This window comes from Mustela nivalis, assembly GCF_964662115.1.
Source record: "Mustela nivalis genome assembly, chromosome: 3".
NCBI lineage: Eukaryota > Metazoa > Chordata > Mammalia > Carnivora > Mustelidae > Mustela > Mustela nivalis.
Window position 1 is genome coordinate 64556699 of NC_139022.1, and position 20128 is coordinate 64576826.

The 20128-nt window shown below is 35.3% G+C and overlaps 1 protein-coding gene across 6 annotated transcripts in view; it reads left to right on the forward strand.

Moving 5' to 3' along the window:
- LOC309861221 (uncharacterized protein) overlaps nt 1-20128 on the forward strand; it is a 535944-nt gene that overhangs the window by 52299 nt on the left and 463517 nt on the right. The window lies entirely within an intron of this gene.

Sequence of the window (20128 nt, forward strand, 5' to 3'; positions counted from 1 at the left end):
CCTTTTACCACTTTGAATATATCATGTCACTCTCTTCTGGCCTGCAAAATTTCTTTCAAAAATCTGCTGATAGTCTTATGAGGATTCCCTTATATGTGACAGTTGTTTTCTTTTGCTGCCTTTAAGATTCTCTGTCTTTAATTATTGACAGTTTAATTATGATGTCTTGCTGTGGATATTTTTGGTTCTTGTCATTTGGAATTTCTACACTTCCTGGATCTGAATATTGGTTTCTTTCCCCTGGCTTTGGGAAATTTTCAGCCACTATTTCTTCAAATACGTTTTCTGCTCTTTTCTCTCTCTCCTTTCTTTCTGGGACTCCTATAAAATGAATGTTATTTTATGCAATATTGTCCTATTGGTCCTTTAAACTACCTTTACTTTTAAAAAATTTTTTATCTTTCTGTGGCTGAGTTTCACTGCCTGTCTTCCAGCTCAGTGATCATTTCTGCTCTGATCTAGTTTACTGTTGTAAATTTTGGTTCAGTTATTATATTCTGCAGCTCTATGACTTATTTTTAGTATTTTCTTATATTTTGTATTTCTTTGTTGATGTTCTTACCATGTTCATCCAGTCTCCCTTTAGTTGAGCATCTTTGTGACTATTACTTTGAATTCTTTATCATATATATTATCTGTTTAATTAAGGTTTTTTTTTTCAAGGTTTTATCTTGTTCTTTCATTTGCTATATAATTCTGTTACCTCTGGGAAACACTCTGGATTCATTTCTGTGTATTAGGCAAAACATCTACCTCTTCTAGTCTGGAAGGATGGGACTTGTGTTGGAGATAAACCTTACCTTTTAACCTTGCTATAGCTCTGGTTGTCTTTCAGACCTTTGTGATTATCTAAGCAACTTGATTTATACCTGATAGGTCAAGGTGTGCCAGGAAGCATCAGTGTTCCAAAGGGAGGGATCTCAGTCAGCACCTATAGTCAGCCTGATTGGAAACCAGACCCTCAGGCAGCAGCTTTTTAAAGTATGCAAATATATAGTGTCATTTGTGGAATTTAAGTCTTGCTGTCTTCCAGATAAAGTGATGTGGAGGGAACCTCTGGGTGGCAGTTGCAAAAACTGGGACTTCAGATGAATCTGTAAGCTCCTTTTTGGGAGGTGCTTTAGAGCTGTATCAAGGCTGAAGGAGACTATGTGGTTGGCATCCCCCTGCTTATGTTCCCTAAACTGCTCTGTAGCCTCCAAATTTGTGGCAAACCTGAAGTCTGCCGCTCATGCTGAAGCTCCAGGAAAGGTAAATAGGCCTTTTTCACAGGAGGACTGGGGTGTGTGTCTGTGCAGTGCCCTGGGGAGGCGGTAGCCTGCCAAAAACTGTCTCTGACCATTTCAGTTCCATGGAGCCCAGAGATGAAACCCATCCTGGCCACCAGAGCCAGGTGATCATGGAGTGTCCCCTGTGTGTACTATATAGGCCAGTCGGCTTTAGCAAAGCATTGGGAGAACGTAGGGTCAGCATGTACCCCCTGGCTTTCGCAGGGCAGCAGGAAGCACTGGATTGAGATGTGCTCACTGACTTTAGCAAGTTAGAATTACCGTTTTTGGGCTTGCAGCCCAAAACTTTGTCCTTCTAACTTGTAGCACCTTTGTCCCTGGATATCCTCAACAGGACTCTCCTCCTCTGACAGATAATTTAAGATAGGCAAATGAATTTCCTTCACCTAGAGTCTAGATACTTTTCAAATTGCTGCTTTTGTATTGGTCCCCCTTGAGGAGTAAGTCTCTCCATAAGCTCTTTTAGAGCAGAATCTGTAGAGCAGTTCCCTACATCTCTTTGGGTCTCCTGGATGTGAACCCCGTTGGTTTACAAAAGCCAGACCTTATGGAAGCTTATCTCTCTTGTAGGTCTCAAGGTTGGGGTGCCTTATATGGAGAGTGATGATCCCCTAACTCCTTAGGGAGAAGCTCAGGATTTGTGAGATCTCTCCTGATTGTGGGTCACCAACTTGATTGGGGGGTGGTTTGATGAGATTGTATCTTTACCTTTTTAGCCATCTTGATGTGGCCTTTTTACCATTTGTTGTGAAGGAGCTGTTAAACTGCTTTTCAGTTCTCTTTCAGAGGGAATTATTCCAAATGTAGCTATAAATACATCTTGTGCTTCCTTTGGAGAAAATTAATTTAATCAAGTGATTTCTTTTTATTTAAAAAAATTATTTATTTATTTAAAGAGAGAATGCACGAGCTGTAGCTGGTGCAGGGGTGAGGTGTGGGGGAGAGGGAGAGGATCTCAACCAGACTCGCTGAGCATGGAGCCCACTGTGAGTCTTGATCTCATGACCCTGAGATCATTACCTGAGCTGAAACCAAGAGTCAGACGATTAAGATAGAGGCACCCAGGTGCCCCTAATCAAGTAATTTCTTTAGGTAAATACCTAATATGAAGGTAAAGGCTGACTAGGACTGGAGTTTTGAAAACATATAAATAAATAAAAGATTGAGTGATTCTTGTTGTGTACTTACACATTTTGCAGTGTAATCGTTGAGAATAACTTATAATATTAAGGTTAAAAATTTATGCTTTTTCTTTCTTCTATGTAGGCATGATTTATACCACTTGTAGTTTATGATGATTGCTTTCACGTTTTGTATGTTACTACTTTGAAGTGTACAACATAAAAGTGAATTAAATAATTGATGATTTCTACGCAGCCCACCACTGATTTCAGCCAGTCAAAATGTTGCAGTTTGGCTTAATTAAGTAGTATGAGACCCATGGTTTCTGTGACAGCTCAATGTCAGTTGACCCGGATATGTCCTGCCAAACTGTTCCTGTGGAATAAATAGGCTGTTTGTAAACAGGATGACTAAGCATTCTCTTATTAGATTTTAAATTCACAAAGTACAAGGCACCTGGATAAAAGGTCAAATGTGAAGGGTTATAAGCCATTTTTGGCCTATTCTTTTGTGGAAACTTTGGCTGCCTTAGTCTGAGGCCTTGGAAATAGTTCCACAAGGCCTTTTGTCAAAATACTACTGAGAGTTGGCTCAGGCAGGATTCTATTACAAAATCCTGTTCTCTTTTTCTCTCTCTTCTTTGTGTGTCCTTCTATCTGAAGTTTATGAAAATGCAAGGAATTTTATAAAAGCTAAGTATATAAATGAAACAACCAAATAAATTCATATATAAAATAAATTTACAATTTTCTTTTTAGGGACAGAGGTCCACAAATTGAATATATTATGATAAGTACTTGCAAAATTAATTGAAAATTACATTTTAGAAAAAGAGTAAGTATATCAGACTAACAAAGAAGATGAAAAACACTGGCAGAAAAACTTGGGGGCAGTTGTACGTTTGTAAAAAAGGCACTGTATATCTGTTTCACCTAGGCCACCAAAGCAGTCTTTAAATACTAGAGAGGTATTTTAATTAATGAGGTCTTTTTCTGTTATATGTTATGCTGTTGAGTAGTATTTGCTCTGTATTTTGAAGAAACAAAGATATAATTAGTCTTCTTCAAAACTTTTTGCTTTGCTTTAGATTTATTACTGTTTTTATTCTTCCTCAGAGTAGGAATGGATTGCAGAAATATAAAAAACAAAGTGAATTTACTTTGTCTGGCATTAAAGCTTAGCTTGAAGAGCATTCTTCAGTTTTTTGGCTATAATACTTATCTGCATTACTAGTTTGTTTTTTCATGTTTATATACTACTTCAAGGCTATAAGTTCTGTCTTGGCCAATATTGGTGTATTTTCATTCTTGGGTTTGTTAATAAAGATGTAAGCACTGGATATATTATTTTAAAAATTTTATTTATTTGTTCTAAGTAACCTCTACACCCACTATGGGGTTTGAACTCATGAACCAGACATCAAGAGTCACATGCTCTTCTGACTGAGCTAGCCAGGTGTGCTTCACCACTGGATTTTCTTAAGGTAGAAAAGAAGTGGGGCAAGGGACAATGAGAAGATGGCAAAATAATCATCTCAAACACAAGTATAAGCCATAGACCATTTTAACTATGAATGAACTTTTGTGTGATCATAGTAGTTAAAAAGAAATCAGTCAGATAAATGGAAAAGTAAAAAAATTTTATTAGGAAATTTAGAGTAACTCCTAGTGGAAACTAAAGATGCTGGATTAATGCATGTAGTTTGAATCACGAAAGCCTGGATACCCAGGCTTTCATTATTTTATTGTACTACTGAGCACAGGCATGGGAAGGATTGGACTTTCCAGTGTGTTTCATAAATTCTGATTTCTTTTTTCCTTGTAGAACATGAAACAAGGCCATTTATCTTTTAAAAAAAGTTACTTAAATTCAATTTAATTGACATAGTATATTATTAATTTCAGAGGTAGAATGTAGTGATTCATCAGTTGTGTATGAAATCCAGTGCTCATTACATCCAGTGCCCTTCTTAATGTCCATCACTCATTAAGCCCATCCTCCCATCTGCCTTCCCTCCAGCAACCCTCAGTTTGTTCTCTGTAGTTAAGAGTCTCTTATGGTTTGTCTCCCTGTCTGTTTCTATCTTATTTTATTTTTCCTTCTCTTCCCCAGTTCTGTTTCTTAAATTCCACATGTGAGTGAAATCATGTAATATTTGTCTTTTTCTGACTGATTTATTTTGCTTAGCATAATGCCCTCCAGTTCCATCCACATAGTTGCAGATGTCAAGAATTCATTCTTTTGATGACTGAGTAATATTCCATTTTATGTATATAATAGTTATATGTCACATATAACTATTATATTATAATAGTTATATATGACATATAACTATTATACACACACACACACACACACTTACATACCCACCACATTGTTTTTATCTATTCATCTATTGTTGCAAATCTGGGCTCTTTCCATATTTTGTCTATTGTGGACATTGTTGCAGAGTCATTTATCTTTTAAGCAATTTTCTGAGAATATCTTAATTCAGAGATGGACTTGTCTTTATTTACTTTCTCCAGAAAACTCTTTAAAAAATTCTGTGAAGTTTGAAATGCATTTGGCATTATTTTATTTTCCTTGAATTTCTTGATATTAGGAGCACTGCTGCAGTATGAAATATTATATATGTTGATATACAGGTTTCTCATCTCTCTTTTTTTTAATTAAAAAGAATGACAAGTTCATTTTCCTTTATTTATTATCTTTCAATCAGAGTACATGGGACAGATTTGAAAATGGCAACTTTTAAAAGAATGTATTTAAAAGTTTGTACAGATTTTTACTTCTTTTCCCATGTAAAAGCTGTCAAAAAAAGTTTGAAAAATTCACTCCATTTAAAAAAATTAAACTTAAGAAAAGTAGCCCTAGACAAGTCACTGAGCTTTTCTGAATCTGTTTTCTTATGAATAAAGTGAAGACTAGAACTTGATCTTTAAGGTCCCCCCTTGCTTCAAACTAAAATTATATCTGACCAAATATTATTTCTAGGACCGAAGAACTCCGACTTTCTGATGAGACCACCAATAGGACCTTATTAGAGCCTACAGGAAAAGAGTCATCTGATCCCTGGCAAAGCCAGAGATTTATATTCCTGGCACAAAAACTCTACTTAAGAGACATGAATAAAAGGACCATTTAAAATCCTCCAAATCAGGGGCACCTGGGGGGCTCAGTTGATTGAGTGCCTGACTTTTGATTGCCGCTCAGATCAGGGTCTCAGGGTCTCAGTGTCTCAGGGTTGAGCCCCATATCAGGCTTGTGCTCAGCATAGAGTTTGCTTTTCCCTTTCCCTCTGCTCTTCCCCTGATCGTGCACACACTCTTCCTCACATAAACAAACAAACAAATAAAGTATTAAAAAAATAAAATTTAAAATTCTCCAAATCAGACAGATCCTTTGATCTAAATTAAAAGTGTAGGTATTAGTTTGTTTTCATACCTTGGCTATTATGAGTATTGTTGTAAAGAACATGGGAGTTTAGATACTTTGAAATTCTGTTTTCATTTCCTTTGGCTGTGTACCTAGAAGTGTGATTGCTGAATCATGTGTAGTTCTATTTTTAATTTTTTGAGGAACCTTCATATTGTTCTCCATAGTGGCTGCACGAGCTTACTTTTCCACCAACAGTACACAGGGGTTTCCTTTACCCCTTGCCAATATTTTTGTTATCTCTTTTCTTTTTGATGGTAGCCACTTTAACAGGTTATGGGGTGATATCTCTTTATGGTTTGATTTGCATTATCTTGATGACTGGAGATATTGAGCATCTTTTCATGTACCTGCTGGTCATTTGCCTGACTCTGGAAAAAGGTCTATTCAGTTCCTCTGCCAATTTTTAATCAAATAGTTTCTGGTTTTGTTTGCTATTGAGTTGTATGATCTTTTAATATATTTTTAATATTAATCCCTTATAAAATGTATGATTTGCAAATATTATTTCCCATTCTATGGGCTTCCTTTTCATTTTGTTGATGGTTTCCTTTATTGTGCAGAAGGTTTTTAGTTTGATGTAGTTCCACTTGTTGCTTTTCTTGCCTTTGATCTTGGTATCAAAACCAAAGAAATTATTACCAAGACCACTGTCAAGGAGTTTGCTCCCTATGTTATTTTCTAGAACTTCCATTGTTTCAAGTCTTACATTGAAGTCCTTAATCTATTTTAAGTTGATTTTTGTGTATGGTGTAAGATGGGGGTCTAGTTTCATTCTTTGTAAGTGACTGTCCACTTTTACCAACACCATTTTTTGAAGAGACTTTCCTTTCCCATTGTATATTTTTGGTTTATTTCTTGTAAATTAGTTGACTATATGTGAGTGGGCTTATTTCTGTGTTCTCTATTTTGTTCCACTGATTCATATTTCTGTTTTTGTGTCAGAACCATACGGTTTTTTATTACTGTAGCTTTGTATTCAGGACTAGAGTTTGACATCAGGAAATGTGATGAGTCCAGCTTTGTTTGTTCTTAGGTTTGTTATGGCTATTCAGGGTTTTTTGTGGTTCTACACAAATTTTAGGATTTTTCATTCTATCTTTGAAAAATGGCTTTGGGATTTTGATAGTGACTGAACTGGATCTGTTGATTGCTTTCATAAGTAGTATGGACATTTTAACAATCATAATTCTTCCAATCCATGAACACAGAATATTTTTCCATTTATTTGTGTCTTCTTAGTTTTTTCAGTAGTGTCTTATGGCTTTACAGGGTATAATTCTTTCACTTCCTTGGTTAAATTTATTCCTAGGTATTTTATTTTTTTTTTGATGCTGTTGTAAAAGTGACTATTTTTTTTATCTTTCCAATATAAAAATTTAATGCATAGAAACTCAATTGATTTTTGTAAATTGATTTTGTGTCCTGTGACTTTATGGAATTTGTTGATTAATTCTAACAGATTTTTGGTAGAGTTTTTAGGGCTTTCTATATGTAATTTCATGTCATCTACAAATAGAAACAGTTTTACTTCTTCCTTTCCAATATGAATGCTTTTGCCCCCACTTGATCTTGCCTAATTTCTTTGGATAGAACTTCCAGTACAATGTGAATAAAAGTTGCAGGAGTGGGCATCCTTATCTTTTTCTTGACTTTAGAGGAAAAGATTTTAGTTTTTTACCATTGAACGTGATAGTATCTGTCTTGTCATATATGACCTTTATTATGTTGAGGTATGTTCTCTCTATATGCAGTTTGTGAAAATTTTTATCGTGAATTGATATTGAATTTTTCAGCGTTTTTTTTTTTTTTGCATATATCGAGGTGATCATATGATTTTTATCCTTCATTTTGTTAATGTTGTGTATCACACTGATTGATTTGCACACACTGAATCATTCTTGAATCTCTGGAATAAATTCTAGTTGATCATGGTGCATGATACTTTGAATGTATTGTTAAATTTGATTTACTAGTATTTTCTTGAGGATTTTTGCATTTGTGCTCATCAGAGATGTTGGCTATAATTTTATTTTCTCATAATGTCTTTGTCTAAGTTTTGGTGTCAGGGTAGTGATGGCCTCATAAAATGAATTTGTAAGTGGTAGAGTTTTTAGAAGTTTTCAACTAGGACAGTATTCTTTTTTTTTTGGTGGTAAAATTTACCAGTGAAGGTGTCTGCTTCTGGATATTTTTGTTGTTGTTGTTTTTTAAAAGATTTATTTATTTATTTGAGAGAGAGAGAGAGAAATCACAAGTAGGCAGAGAGGCAGGCAGAGAGAGAGAGAGGGGAGGAAGCCTGCTTCCTGCGGAGCAGAGAGCCTGATGCGGGCCTCAATCCCAGGACCCTGGGATCATGACCTGAGCCAAAGGCAGAGGCTTTAACCCACTGAGCCACCCAGGCCCGTTTTTGTTGTTGTTTTGATGACTGAATCAATCCATTTACTAGCAATTTGTTTGTTCAGATTTTCTGTTTCTTTGTGATCCATTCTTGGTCAGCTGTGCATTTCTAGGAGTTTATTCATCTCTTCTAAGTTTTATGTTTTTTTTGCATATAATTATATATAATAGTTTTTTAGGATCTTTTGTATTTGTGTGGTATGAGTTGCAGTGTCTCCTCTTTCATTCTGATTTTGTTTGGAGCCCTCTTTTTTCTCGGTAAATCTAGCTAAAGGTCTGTCTGTTTTGTATATCTTTTCAAGAAATTAGCTCATGGTTTCACTGATCTTTTCTATTTTCTTTTTAGCTCCTCTTTCATCTATTTCCTCTCTGATCTTTGTTATTTCCTTTCTCCCTACTAACTTTGGACTTAGTTTATTGTTCTTTTCTTGTTTCTTGAGTTGTAAAGTTAGTTTGTATATTTGGTCTACTTCATGGTGTCATGTCCCTTAAGCTCTCTTACTCTTTTTCATTCTTTTCCCCTTTTTGTCCTCCAACTGGATGAATGTGAATACTCCACCCTTGAGTTCACTGATTCTTTCTTCTACTCTATATAGTTTGATGTTGAACCCCTGAATTGAATTTTTTGGCTTAGTTATTATATTTTTAAGCTTTGTGGTAATCTGTTTAAATACTGTTTTATTTTCATCCCCCAAGTTTTTACTTAAAATCACGTTAGTTAATATATAGTGTAATAATGGTTTCAGGAGTAGAATTTAGTGATTCATTGCTTTACATATAACATCCACTGCTCATCACAAGTGTCCTCCTTTATGCCCATCACCTATTTTGCCCATCCCCCTCCCACCACCCCTCCAGCAACCCTCAGTTTGTTCTCTATAGTTGAGAGTCTTTCATGGTTTGCCGCTCTCTCTCTCTCTCTTTTTTGGTTTTACTATTATTTATGACAAATATCCCACATCTGTGATCTCCTCCTGTTAGAAGTTCTTCAAAATGATGCCATCAGCCTTGGCCAGTCGGAGGATGGACTCATAAGATTCAACCATCCTGTGAATGACCCCACAATAGTGTAGGTTTTGAACTGGCTGTTGAGCCTATTACTTTGTCATCCTTGGGTACATTCATCTGGATGGACATGTGGTCCTTGGTGCCAATGATGCTTTTGCTGGTGTAGCATTTCCACGGCATAGACAGGTCCACGAACTCACTGGCATCATTCTACATGTCAAGGGTGACCTACTGTCACTACTGTTAGTGCAAGCACAGAAAGTCTCTCTCTGTTTTTATCTTATTTTATTTTTCTTTTTTTCCCTCTGTTCATCTGTTTTTTCCTTAAATTCCACACATGAGTGGAATCATATGGTATTTGTCTTTTCTCTGACTTATTTTGCCTAGCATAATACTGTCTAGTTCCATTCATGCTCTTGCAAATGGCAAGATTTCATTCTTTTTGATGGCTGAGTAATACTGCATTGTATATATATGCCACATCTTCTTTATCCATTCATCAGTTGGGGGACACTTGGACTCTTTCCATAGTTTGACTGTTGTTGATAATGCTGCTGTAAACATTGGGGTGCATGTACCCCTTTGAATCTGTATTGTTTGTATCCTTTGTATCCTTTGGGTAAATACCTAGTAGTGAATTGTTGGGTCAAAGGGTTCTATTTTTAACTTTTTGAAGAAACTCCATACTCTTTTCTATAGTATCTGCACCAGTTTGCATTCCCACCAACAGTGCCGGATGTTTCCCCTTTCTCAGCATCCTCACCAACACCTGTTGTTTTTTGTGTTATTCATTTTAGCCATTCTGACTGGTGTGAGGTGGTATCTCCTCATGGTTTTGATTTTTATTTCCCTGATGATGAGTGATGTTGAGCATCTTTTCATCTGTCTATTGGCCATCTGGACCTTTGGAAAAATGTTCATGTCTTCTGCCCATTTCTCAACTGGATTGTTTGTTTTTTGGGTCTTGAGTTTGCTATGTTATTTATAGATCTTGGATACTAACTCTTTATCAGATATGTCATTTGCAAATATCTTTTCCCATTCCATAGGCTGCCTTTTAGTTTTTTTTAGTTTTGGTACAGTTGCAAATGGGATTGATTCCTTGATTTCTTTTTTGGCTGCTTCATTATTGGTGTATAGGAATGCAACAGGTTTGTATATGTTGCTTTTATATCCTATATGCTAAATTCATATATCAGTTCTAGTAGTTTTTTGGTGAAGTCTTTAAGGTTTTCTTCTTTCTTTCTTTCTTTCTTTCTTTCTTTCTTTCTTTCTTTCTTTCTTTCTTTCTTTTTTTCTTTCAGGAGAGAGAGAATGGGAGAAGGGTAGAAGCGGAGGGGGAGAGAGAATCCCAAGCAGGCTTCACACCTAGCATGGATCCTGATGCAGGGTTCAGTCTCATGATCCTAAGATAATGACCTGGACCGAAATCCAGAGTTGGATGATAAACTGACTGAGCCACCCAGGTGTCCCGTCTCTCAAGTTTTCCATATAAAGTATCATATCATCTGCCAAGAGTTAAAGTTTGACTTCTTCCTTGCCAATTTGGATGGCTTTTTTTTTTTCTTTTTGTTTTCTGTCTGCTGAGGCTAGGACTTCCAGTACTATGTTGAACAAGAGTGGTGAGAGTGGACATCCCTGTTGTGTTCCTGACCTTAGGGGAAAAGCTTGTGAATGATATTAACTGTGTGTCTTTTGTATATGGCCTACATATGAAGTATTGTAACATTCTATCCCTACTTTCTTGAAGGTTTTTATCAATAAAGGATTTCTGCATCTATTGGGAGGTTCATATGGTTCTTGCCCTTTCCTTTGTTAATGTGGTGTATTAAGTTGATTGAATACTTTCTTATATTTTCTGTCTCTTTGTTGAAATTCTCATTTTGTTTAAGCATTATGCTTGGGAACTCGGTGAGGATCTTTATGACTTATTTTTAACTCTTTCTTGAGTAGATAACTCATCTCTGTTTTGTAATCCTCTTTTTTGTGAGGTTTTTTTTTGAACATATTATTTTCTTCAGTTTCCTTGGTTTTCTTTATTGGATTGCAACACTTAATATATAAACAGCCCCCTCTCCCAGTCTTGACAGAGTGGTCTTGTGTAAGAAAGGAACCTTACTATTCACCTTGTCTCTCAAATCTTTCTGATTGTTTAATCTACCTTATTTGTTCCTTGTTGTTCCGAATAGTAGAGGGAGTGCCAAGACCTGTTTCCGTGTGGTATTGCTGTATACTTTTCAGCTAGTTTTTGGATATCTTTCAGAGTAAATTGCCTTATGTATAGTTGAATATTAGCTGAGTCCATTGGAGTTGATGAGTTCAGGGTCCACCTATGTTGCCATTTTAGACCAGAAGCAAGTTTAATACAGAATTTAGAGTAAGGACATCATCTATATGATATACAGCTAGTATCCTACCTTGCTTTTAGCTCTGTCCAGGCCATTTCTTCTGTAGCAAAGCTTTTTAGTTTTTTAATTATTATTTTTTGGTGTTCATCAGTGGACATACACACAATGGAATATTATTCAATCATGAGAAATAAGGAAATCCTTTGATTTGTGACAACATGGACCTTCAAGGCATTATGTTTTATGAAATAAACCTGACAAAGAAAGACACACAGTGCATGGTATCACTTACATGTAGAATTAAAAATTAAAAAAGAACAAACCCAAACTTTAAACTCCTAGAAACCAAGAGTAGCAGAGGCTTGGAGGTGGGGGAAATAGAAGTTGGTAAAAAGGCCCAAATTTTCAGCTATAAGATGTATAATGCCTAAGATCTAATGCAAAACAATGAGCATAATTGGTAACACTTAAGAAAAGGTAAAGATACTGGAATCTCGATTCCATTCTGTCAGTTATGTGTTCTTTGATTTAGTTTTGGCCGAACTATTTAATGATTTGTGTCACAGTTTTTAATTTGTGAAGTGAATGTAAGGCTAATGTAGGGACATGCTGAGCCAGTTTATGTAAAAGAACTTTGTAAACTTCAAAGCCCACTATAAAGCTTGCCTACTGGTTTTGCTAAGTATGAAAGTTGTGAATATTGGTACAAAATCAAGGAAAATAATTTTCCCCTCTTTCTACAAAATCACAATTTACTATATATATATATATATATATATATATATATATATATATATATATATTTGTGTGTGTGTGTGTATATACACACACACATATATATGTATGTATGTATATATATGATTTTATTTATTTGAGCGAGAGAGCACACAAGTGGAGGGGGCAGAGGGAGAGGGAGAAGCAGACTCCCCATTGAGCAAGGAACCTGATACAGGGCTTGATTCCAGAACCCTGGGATAATGACCTGAGCAGAAGGGAGACACTTAACCAACTAAACCACCCAGGTGCTCCTATTTTTTATATTTTATATTAACAGATCCGCATAAATAAAAATGAAGGTAGAAGTTTTAACAAAGTATTTCTAAATTCAGAGCTAGGATTCCCGTATCCTCAAAATCTCTATAACATGAGTTAATTTCTTGTTGAAAATGAGTCATCATTTTATTAAATAATTCACCTGTGATCACTTTGGCCTTGACCTCCCAGGAAAAGAGAAGTAGACAGTTGTAGGTTCTTTGAAGTGAATAAATTATGAAGGGGGAAAAGAGGATTTTTCTGGTACAGTCTCTGTTTTTCTGGTACAGTCCTGTCAGTTAGGATAATTGCCAAATTCTTCACTTTTTTTTTATAATCTAAGTGTTACTGAATCAGTTGTGTTAATCTTTTTTTTAAACTTCTCGATGTCTTCATCTTTCTTCTAGTATATATATGTTGGCATTTGGTCCCTTTCAGCATCAGTGTAGTTACCAGTAACTTTTTTTTTTTTTAAAGATTTTGTTTCTTTATTTGACAGAGAGAGAGATCACAAGTAAGCAGAGAGGCAGGCAGAGAGAGAGGGGAAAGCAGGCTCCCCACTGAGTAGAGAGCCCGATGTGGGGCTGGATCCCAGGACTCTGAGATCATGACCTGCGCCAAAGGCAGAGGCTTAACCCCCTGAGCCACCCAGGCACCCCTAGTTACCAGTAACTTTAGTGAGCCTCCTCCCTTTAATATAGGATTGCTTTAGGAAATTTTATTTCTTTCTTATTTCTCCAGCAATAATAACAGCACATTTATCAACTGTCACTTGCATTATGTGAGAAATAATTTTTAGCATTAATACTACAGGCTAGCCAGACTATGCTGAAGACCACGCAGTATATATACATATGCCCATACACATGAATACATACATATAATTTTCTTCTTCTTTATCATTCATATTCCATGTTGAATTGTACTACACCAAAAATAAGAATTGTCCTTCATACTCTTCATTCTTTTAAAGAGATAGAATTAGTTATATCTTCACTATGTAAACTCATAAATAAAGGATAGAACATTGGAAATTCATACTGTTAGATTTTTTCCTCTGGGGTATTTAGAGGATACAAATGTAAAAGATTTATAAGTGTTAACATGTTATCTGTTTATTGATGAAGTATTGTGACATTTCCAGATGCTTGATTTTGCAATTTATATTCTTATTTTGGTCAAAGAATTATAAAAGTCATAACTTTTTTCCCCCTTTGGACTGGGAAAATGTAGGAGCTTTTTTTTTTTTTAAAGATTTTATTTATTTATTTGACAGAGATCACAAGTAGGCAGAGAGGCAGGCAGAGAGAGAGAGAGAGGGAAGCAGGCTCCCCGCTGAGCAGAGAGCCCAATGTGGGGCTCAATCCCAGGACTGAGACCATGACCTGAGCCAAAGGCAGAGGCTTAACCCACTGAGCCACCCAGGTTCTCCTGTAGTAGCTTTATTTTACCACAAAAGTAGAGTACTGTATTAATCTGGTGTTTTGGTTATGACTACCATTTACATTTTGCTCATTTAAACAATTTCCTTTGTTTTTGATGGACTATGAGAACTTACTTGTACTCCTCAGAGTCTCCATAACATCTGGTGCAAATTCACTTAAGAATGGGCTGTGTTACCCTTGAAAATTTTCTTGAAGTTCATGGGTTAAGAATAAGTCCTAGATTAAACAGTTTCTAATTTAGATGAAGGTATTCTTTATTTAGTAGAATTAACCTGCATTTCTTCTTGTTGGATGAAAAAGGAGGATATTAATACAATTAAATTATTTTTTGTTTGGTCTTATTAAGATTTCACTTATTAGTCTACTTGTTAGGAACTTTCCTTTGGATAACTGAGCATGGTAAGTCTGTGAAAATGAGACTATCAATTTGACAACTTTTTCAAGTGTATTTGGAATTCTTTATTTAGAAAAAGGAAAATATGTACGTGTTCATTAACAAAAAAGTGGAGACTAACCAAAACAAATCTATATCCAATCTTAAACTATCCAGAAGAAACAACTAACAACTAAAATTTTAAATAATCTGTATTTTTTGAGCTTGTGTAAACTGTTATAATAATATGTATATATACGGTTAAGTTTTTAAATAAGGAGACCACATCTTTTCTATGTGTTTCACATGAATTTAATAGGATCTGTATAGGACTATAAATAATAAATGTGAATTTGCCTCTTGAAAACTTTATGATTCTTAATCTTGAGGCTTTAGGTACAGTAAGGCTCAATTTGTCTTTCTATAAATAAGAGTTTTTAAAACCTCATCTGGGAGAAATGTCAGCTTGTACATAGTCATCATTCATGAGTAATATTCTAGAAATTGTTAGTTTAGACTTCTTAAATGTTATTTTATTTTATTTTTTATTTTTTTTAAAGATTTTATTTATTTATTTGACAGAGAGAGATCACAAGTAAGCAGAGAGGCAGGTAGAGAGAGAGAGGAGGAAGCAGGCTCCCTGCTGAGCAGAGAGCCCGATGTGGGACTCGATCCCAGGACCCTGAGATCATGACCTGAGCCGAAGGCAGCGGCTTAACCCACTGAGCCACCCAGGCGCCCTTAAATGTTATTTTAAAGATTATATTTATTTGAAAGAGAGTGAGTGATTGAGAGAGCACAAGTGTGGGGGAGGGGTAGAGGGAGAGGGAGAAGAAAACTCCCTGCTGAGCAGGGACCCTGATGAGGGTCTTTATCCCAGGACCCTGGAATCATGACCTGAGCTGAAGACAGACGCTTAACTAAGCCATTAGGCATCCTGACTTAAATGTTTTTTAGTCCAATTTTTCAAATAGTATATTGTATTTAAAGTTGTCTGTTGAACAAATTATGTAGTAGCAGTTGTAGAATCCTTTTTTGTAAAAAAGATCACACATTTCTTGTAGTCAAGTTGGATATTTTCCTTTATGTTTGTCATTAAGAATTATTCTGTCATACAGAAATGGAGTTTTAAGTTGCATGTCTAAACAGAAAGCATTGTTTCAGAGGGTCTTCCTTGGAAAATTTTAATATACATTTATGTATACTTTCATATTCTTTTTTTTTTTTAAGGTTATTTATTTATTTATTTGTCAGAGAGAGAGAGAGAGAGGGAGAGAGAGCGAGCACAAGCAGACAGAATGGCAGGCAGAGGCAGAGGGAGAAGCAGGATCCCTGCAGAGCAAGGAGCCCAATGTGGGACTCGATCCCAGGGCGTTGGGATCATGACCTGAGCCGAAGGCAGCTGCTTAACCAACTGAGCCACCCAGGTGCCCCTATTTTCATATTCTTTTTAAAACTTTTTTTTTATCTATTTCAGAGAGAGAGCACACAAGCATGAGTATGGGGAGGGCAGGAGGAAGAAACAGACTCCCCACTCAGTAGGGAGCCCAATGTGGGGCCTGATCCCAGGACTCAGGGATCATGACCTGAGCCAAAGGCAGATGCTTAACTGACTGAGCTATTCATATTTTTTAGTGGGTATGATAAATAGACTAACAAGTAATTTATTACCAAAATATACAGTCTCAAAATAGAAATTAAGGGTCCTCTCAGCATCATAAAGTGTGGGCAGTTTTTTAAAAATAATTTTTTATTTTTTTATTGACATATAATGTATTATTAGCCCCAGGGTACAGGTCTGTGAATCACCAGGTTTATATACTTCACAGCACTCACCATAACACATATGTTCCCCAATGTCCATAGCCCAGCCACCTTCTCCATACTCCCTCCCCCCAGCAACCATCAGTTTGTTTTGTGAGATTAAGAGTCTCTTATGGTTTGTCTCCCTCCTGATCCCATCTTGTTTCATTTATTCCTTTCCTACCTTTCAACCACCCCATGTTGCCTCTCAACTTCCTCATATCAGGGAGATCATATGATAAATGTCTTTCTCTGATTGGCTTATTTTGCTCAGCATAATACCCTCCAGTTCCATCTATGTTGTCACAAATGGCAAGGTTTCATTTCTTTTGATGGCTGCCTAGTATTCCATTATATATATATCATATATAAGAATATATATAAGAATATATATATATTCTTTATCCATTCATCTGTTGATGGACATCTAGGTTCTTTCCATTGTTTGGCTATTGTGGACATCACTGCTATAAACATTCAGGTGCACATGCCCCTTTGGATCATTACATTTGTATCTTTAGGGTAAATACCCAGTAGTGTGGTTGCTAGGTCATAGGGTAGCTCTATTTTCAGCTTTTTATTTTTTTTTAAAGATTTTTATTTATTTATTTGACAGATCACAAGTAGGCAGAGAGAGACAGAGAGAGAGAGAGAGAGAGGAGGAAGCAGGCTCCCAACTGAGCAGAGAGCCCAATGCAGGGCTTGATCCCAGGACCCTGGGATCATGACCTGAGCCGAAGGCAGAGGCTTTAACCCACTGAGCCACCCAGGCACCCCTATTTTCAGCTTTTTGAGGAGCCTCCATGCTGTTTTCCAGAGTGGTTGCACCAGCTTGCATTCAAGTGTGGGCACTTTTTTGAGTATATTTTTATTTCCATACGTTTGACTGTTAGTGTAGATAGATAGATATATATCTTCAGGTTTTACATTTTAGTGACTTACATAGTGAACTCACATTATACATTCACCTCAAGATTTGGCCAAAGAAAAAAATTAAAATATTCTATTCAATCAATCTGTGCTGGGAGTGAATGTGAAATGTAAATCTTCTGTTCCTGTTGGTTTCAGCTCTTTTACATATGCTAGGCTGAGTGTGTGTGTGTGTATATCTATCTATGTATCTATCTATCTTTATATTATATATACACATGCACATATATGTATACAGGTATATATAACATATATATGTATTCTAATACAATATGAATGCAAGCCAACTAATTCATCTGGTATTCAACTAAAGAAAAAATGATAACTGGCTGTGAGAGGAAGTATGTTGGTCTTCAATGTGTGTTGTGCAAAAGGATTTTGACTATATGCAGATTTTTCTTATGTGTTGACTTTAGATCTTTATCCCTGAGAAAAAGGTAATTTAACTAGTGTTTGTTTGTTTGTTTGTTTGTTTAATTTATAGTTTTGAATAGCCTGGTAAACTGTTTTAACCTACTTTAACTCTACTTTAATAGATTCCTGCACCACTCTGTATCATGATTTCTCAGATATATCTGGTAGGAGACCTGAAGAAGCATAATATTGTGGGTTAAATTGTCAGCTTTGATGTTGATCCTCTTTAGGCACAGACCAGTGTATTTATTGCTAGTAGTACCCTATATTTTTGTGTGGATGTTTTGTTTTCTTTTTTATATAGTGTTCCAAATACTTACAACACACTATCATTTTAACTTTTCCTATCATGTAATTGATACTAAATATTTGAAGAGTGTATGAAAAACCATGTTATGGATATAATGGTTCCCATTTTAATGATGAAGAAACTGAAGTACAGATGAAGGCAAATGTATTTTCTTGGTTGACAAGTTCTAGGTTCATATTCCATTTCTGAGATTACATGATCTTTGGAAAATCCTTTTTAGTCTCTTTTTTCTCAGTTGTAAAATGGGGATTTAGGGTTTTTAGGAGAGTTGAATGAAATCATCTAGGTGAAAATGTTTTGAACTGTAAATTTTCATACAAATACAAAGTCAGTATTATAGTATTCTATATTACTAATTGTAAAGGCATTACTTTAGTAATATAATGGAAGAGAATAGCTCAGTGCTCTTCTGTTTTCACACAACCTCAGGTCTAGAGACATTAAGTCTATTTATTACTAGCTTAGCATCACATTACTAATATTTATCATAAATGCAGTTTTGCAGAACTCTTACTACCATGAGCTCAAGCTTTAGAGGTCATTTTATGCTTGTAATATATTGTAGAAGTCCTTTGAATGAATGTTTCTTTTCTTTTTTTCTCCCAATTCAAATTTATTCAGGTATGTAAACTATAAAAACAGTTATATAATAGGTTACCCATATGGTTTCATTCTTCCTGCTTTAATCTGGTGTTTCCCAGAATATGGAATAGTCTTGGTTACCAGTTTATTTCATTCATCTCTTCTGAGAAAAAGAATATAAACTCATTTAGTTATGACATGTAAGTTTTATGGCATGAGTATATGAAATTATCTAATTATTGTTGCCCAGTAACATTCTAAATCTGTAAGAAAAATGCCCACTTCATATTTCTTAAGTTTGTTTCCCTTCCTGATGCGATTTTTGAGGATATTCTGGAGTTACTTACCTCTTTTTTTTGATAATAACTGGCTGTGAGAGGAAGTATGTTGGTATGTATGTTTTTTTTGTCTTAAATATCTAATTCAGTGTACTTTGAAACAGTGGGGATTACAGTCCGAACCCTGCAGTAAACAAGTCAGCTAATAAAAATTAAACCACCACAGGAGAAAATGTGAAATGGAAGTATGTAATCAAATAAATGGGAAGACTAACAGGAGATATCACTAGTGTGTTTCTTACTTGGTGGTTGTTTTCTTTCAGGAAAAATCTTATCAGCTGGAGAGTTGCTCTTTTCTTTGAAGTAAGCTCTGGTTTCTCTGAAATCAGATTTTGTATTCCCCAGGCTCCACTCTGCTATGCCAGCGCAAACATACATTAACAGCTGTACAACACTTTAAAGAGTTAGCAAGAAGGTATCAAGCAATTACTTATTCTGTCTTAGACCTTTAGAAGTTTTTAAAAAAATCCTAGAGTTTGAGGGAGAAGAAAAATAAGACAGTCTAAATAAACGTCATGGAAAAATATAAAATGATAATGTAAATTATTTGAAAAGATTGCATTCTATCAGTGAGAGATTCAGGAAAATACTTCTGTTGTTTTTATAAACAAATGACATGATGGTTTCTTTTTCTAGTTTGGTAGATAGATGCTATTCTAGCGATTCTTTTGTTAACTAGTACATTGTATAGTAAAATAATTCTGAATAAAATGGTGAGATCTCTTTGATGATGTGAAGGGCTCAGATTATTCTTTTCTAGTTTCCAAACTTCACAGAGGTATATCTAGCATTTCAAGTATCTCTAACTTTTTATTACTGTTTGCAATCCAGTGAAAGATTGGAGTCAGAACATCTGGGTTACAGTCCTGGCTTTTCTACTTAAAGTTTTCTACTTACTAGTTGCCTGTGACAACTCATTTAACTTCTTTTGCCCTTGGTGTCCTCATTTGTAAAATAGGGCTAATAATACTAACCCACATAACTTATAAGCTTACTATCTAGCTTAAGTGAGAATTTATGTGAAAATGTCTTTAAGTTGTAAAGTGCTGTTAGGTATACCACTTAAAATACTTTCTTTAGAATGAGAAGAGGTATAAAGGAAAAAGGAAAAATTCAAGTTGTTATTATTTCTGTTTACTAACATTTATTTGAGATATAATAATTATAATCTTTATTAGGTAGGGTGAGAATACTCCAGAAAGGCATACTACTTTGTCTATTGTCAATAGATGATTGGAGAGAAGTTTAATATAAGCTATAGGTTTTAGATCATGTATATTCTTATATTTGAAATTGATT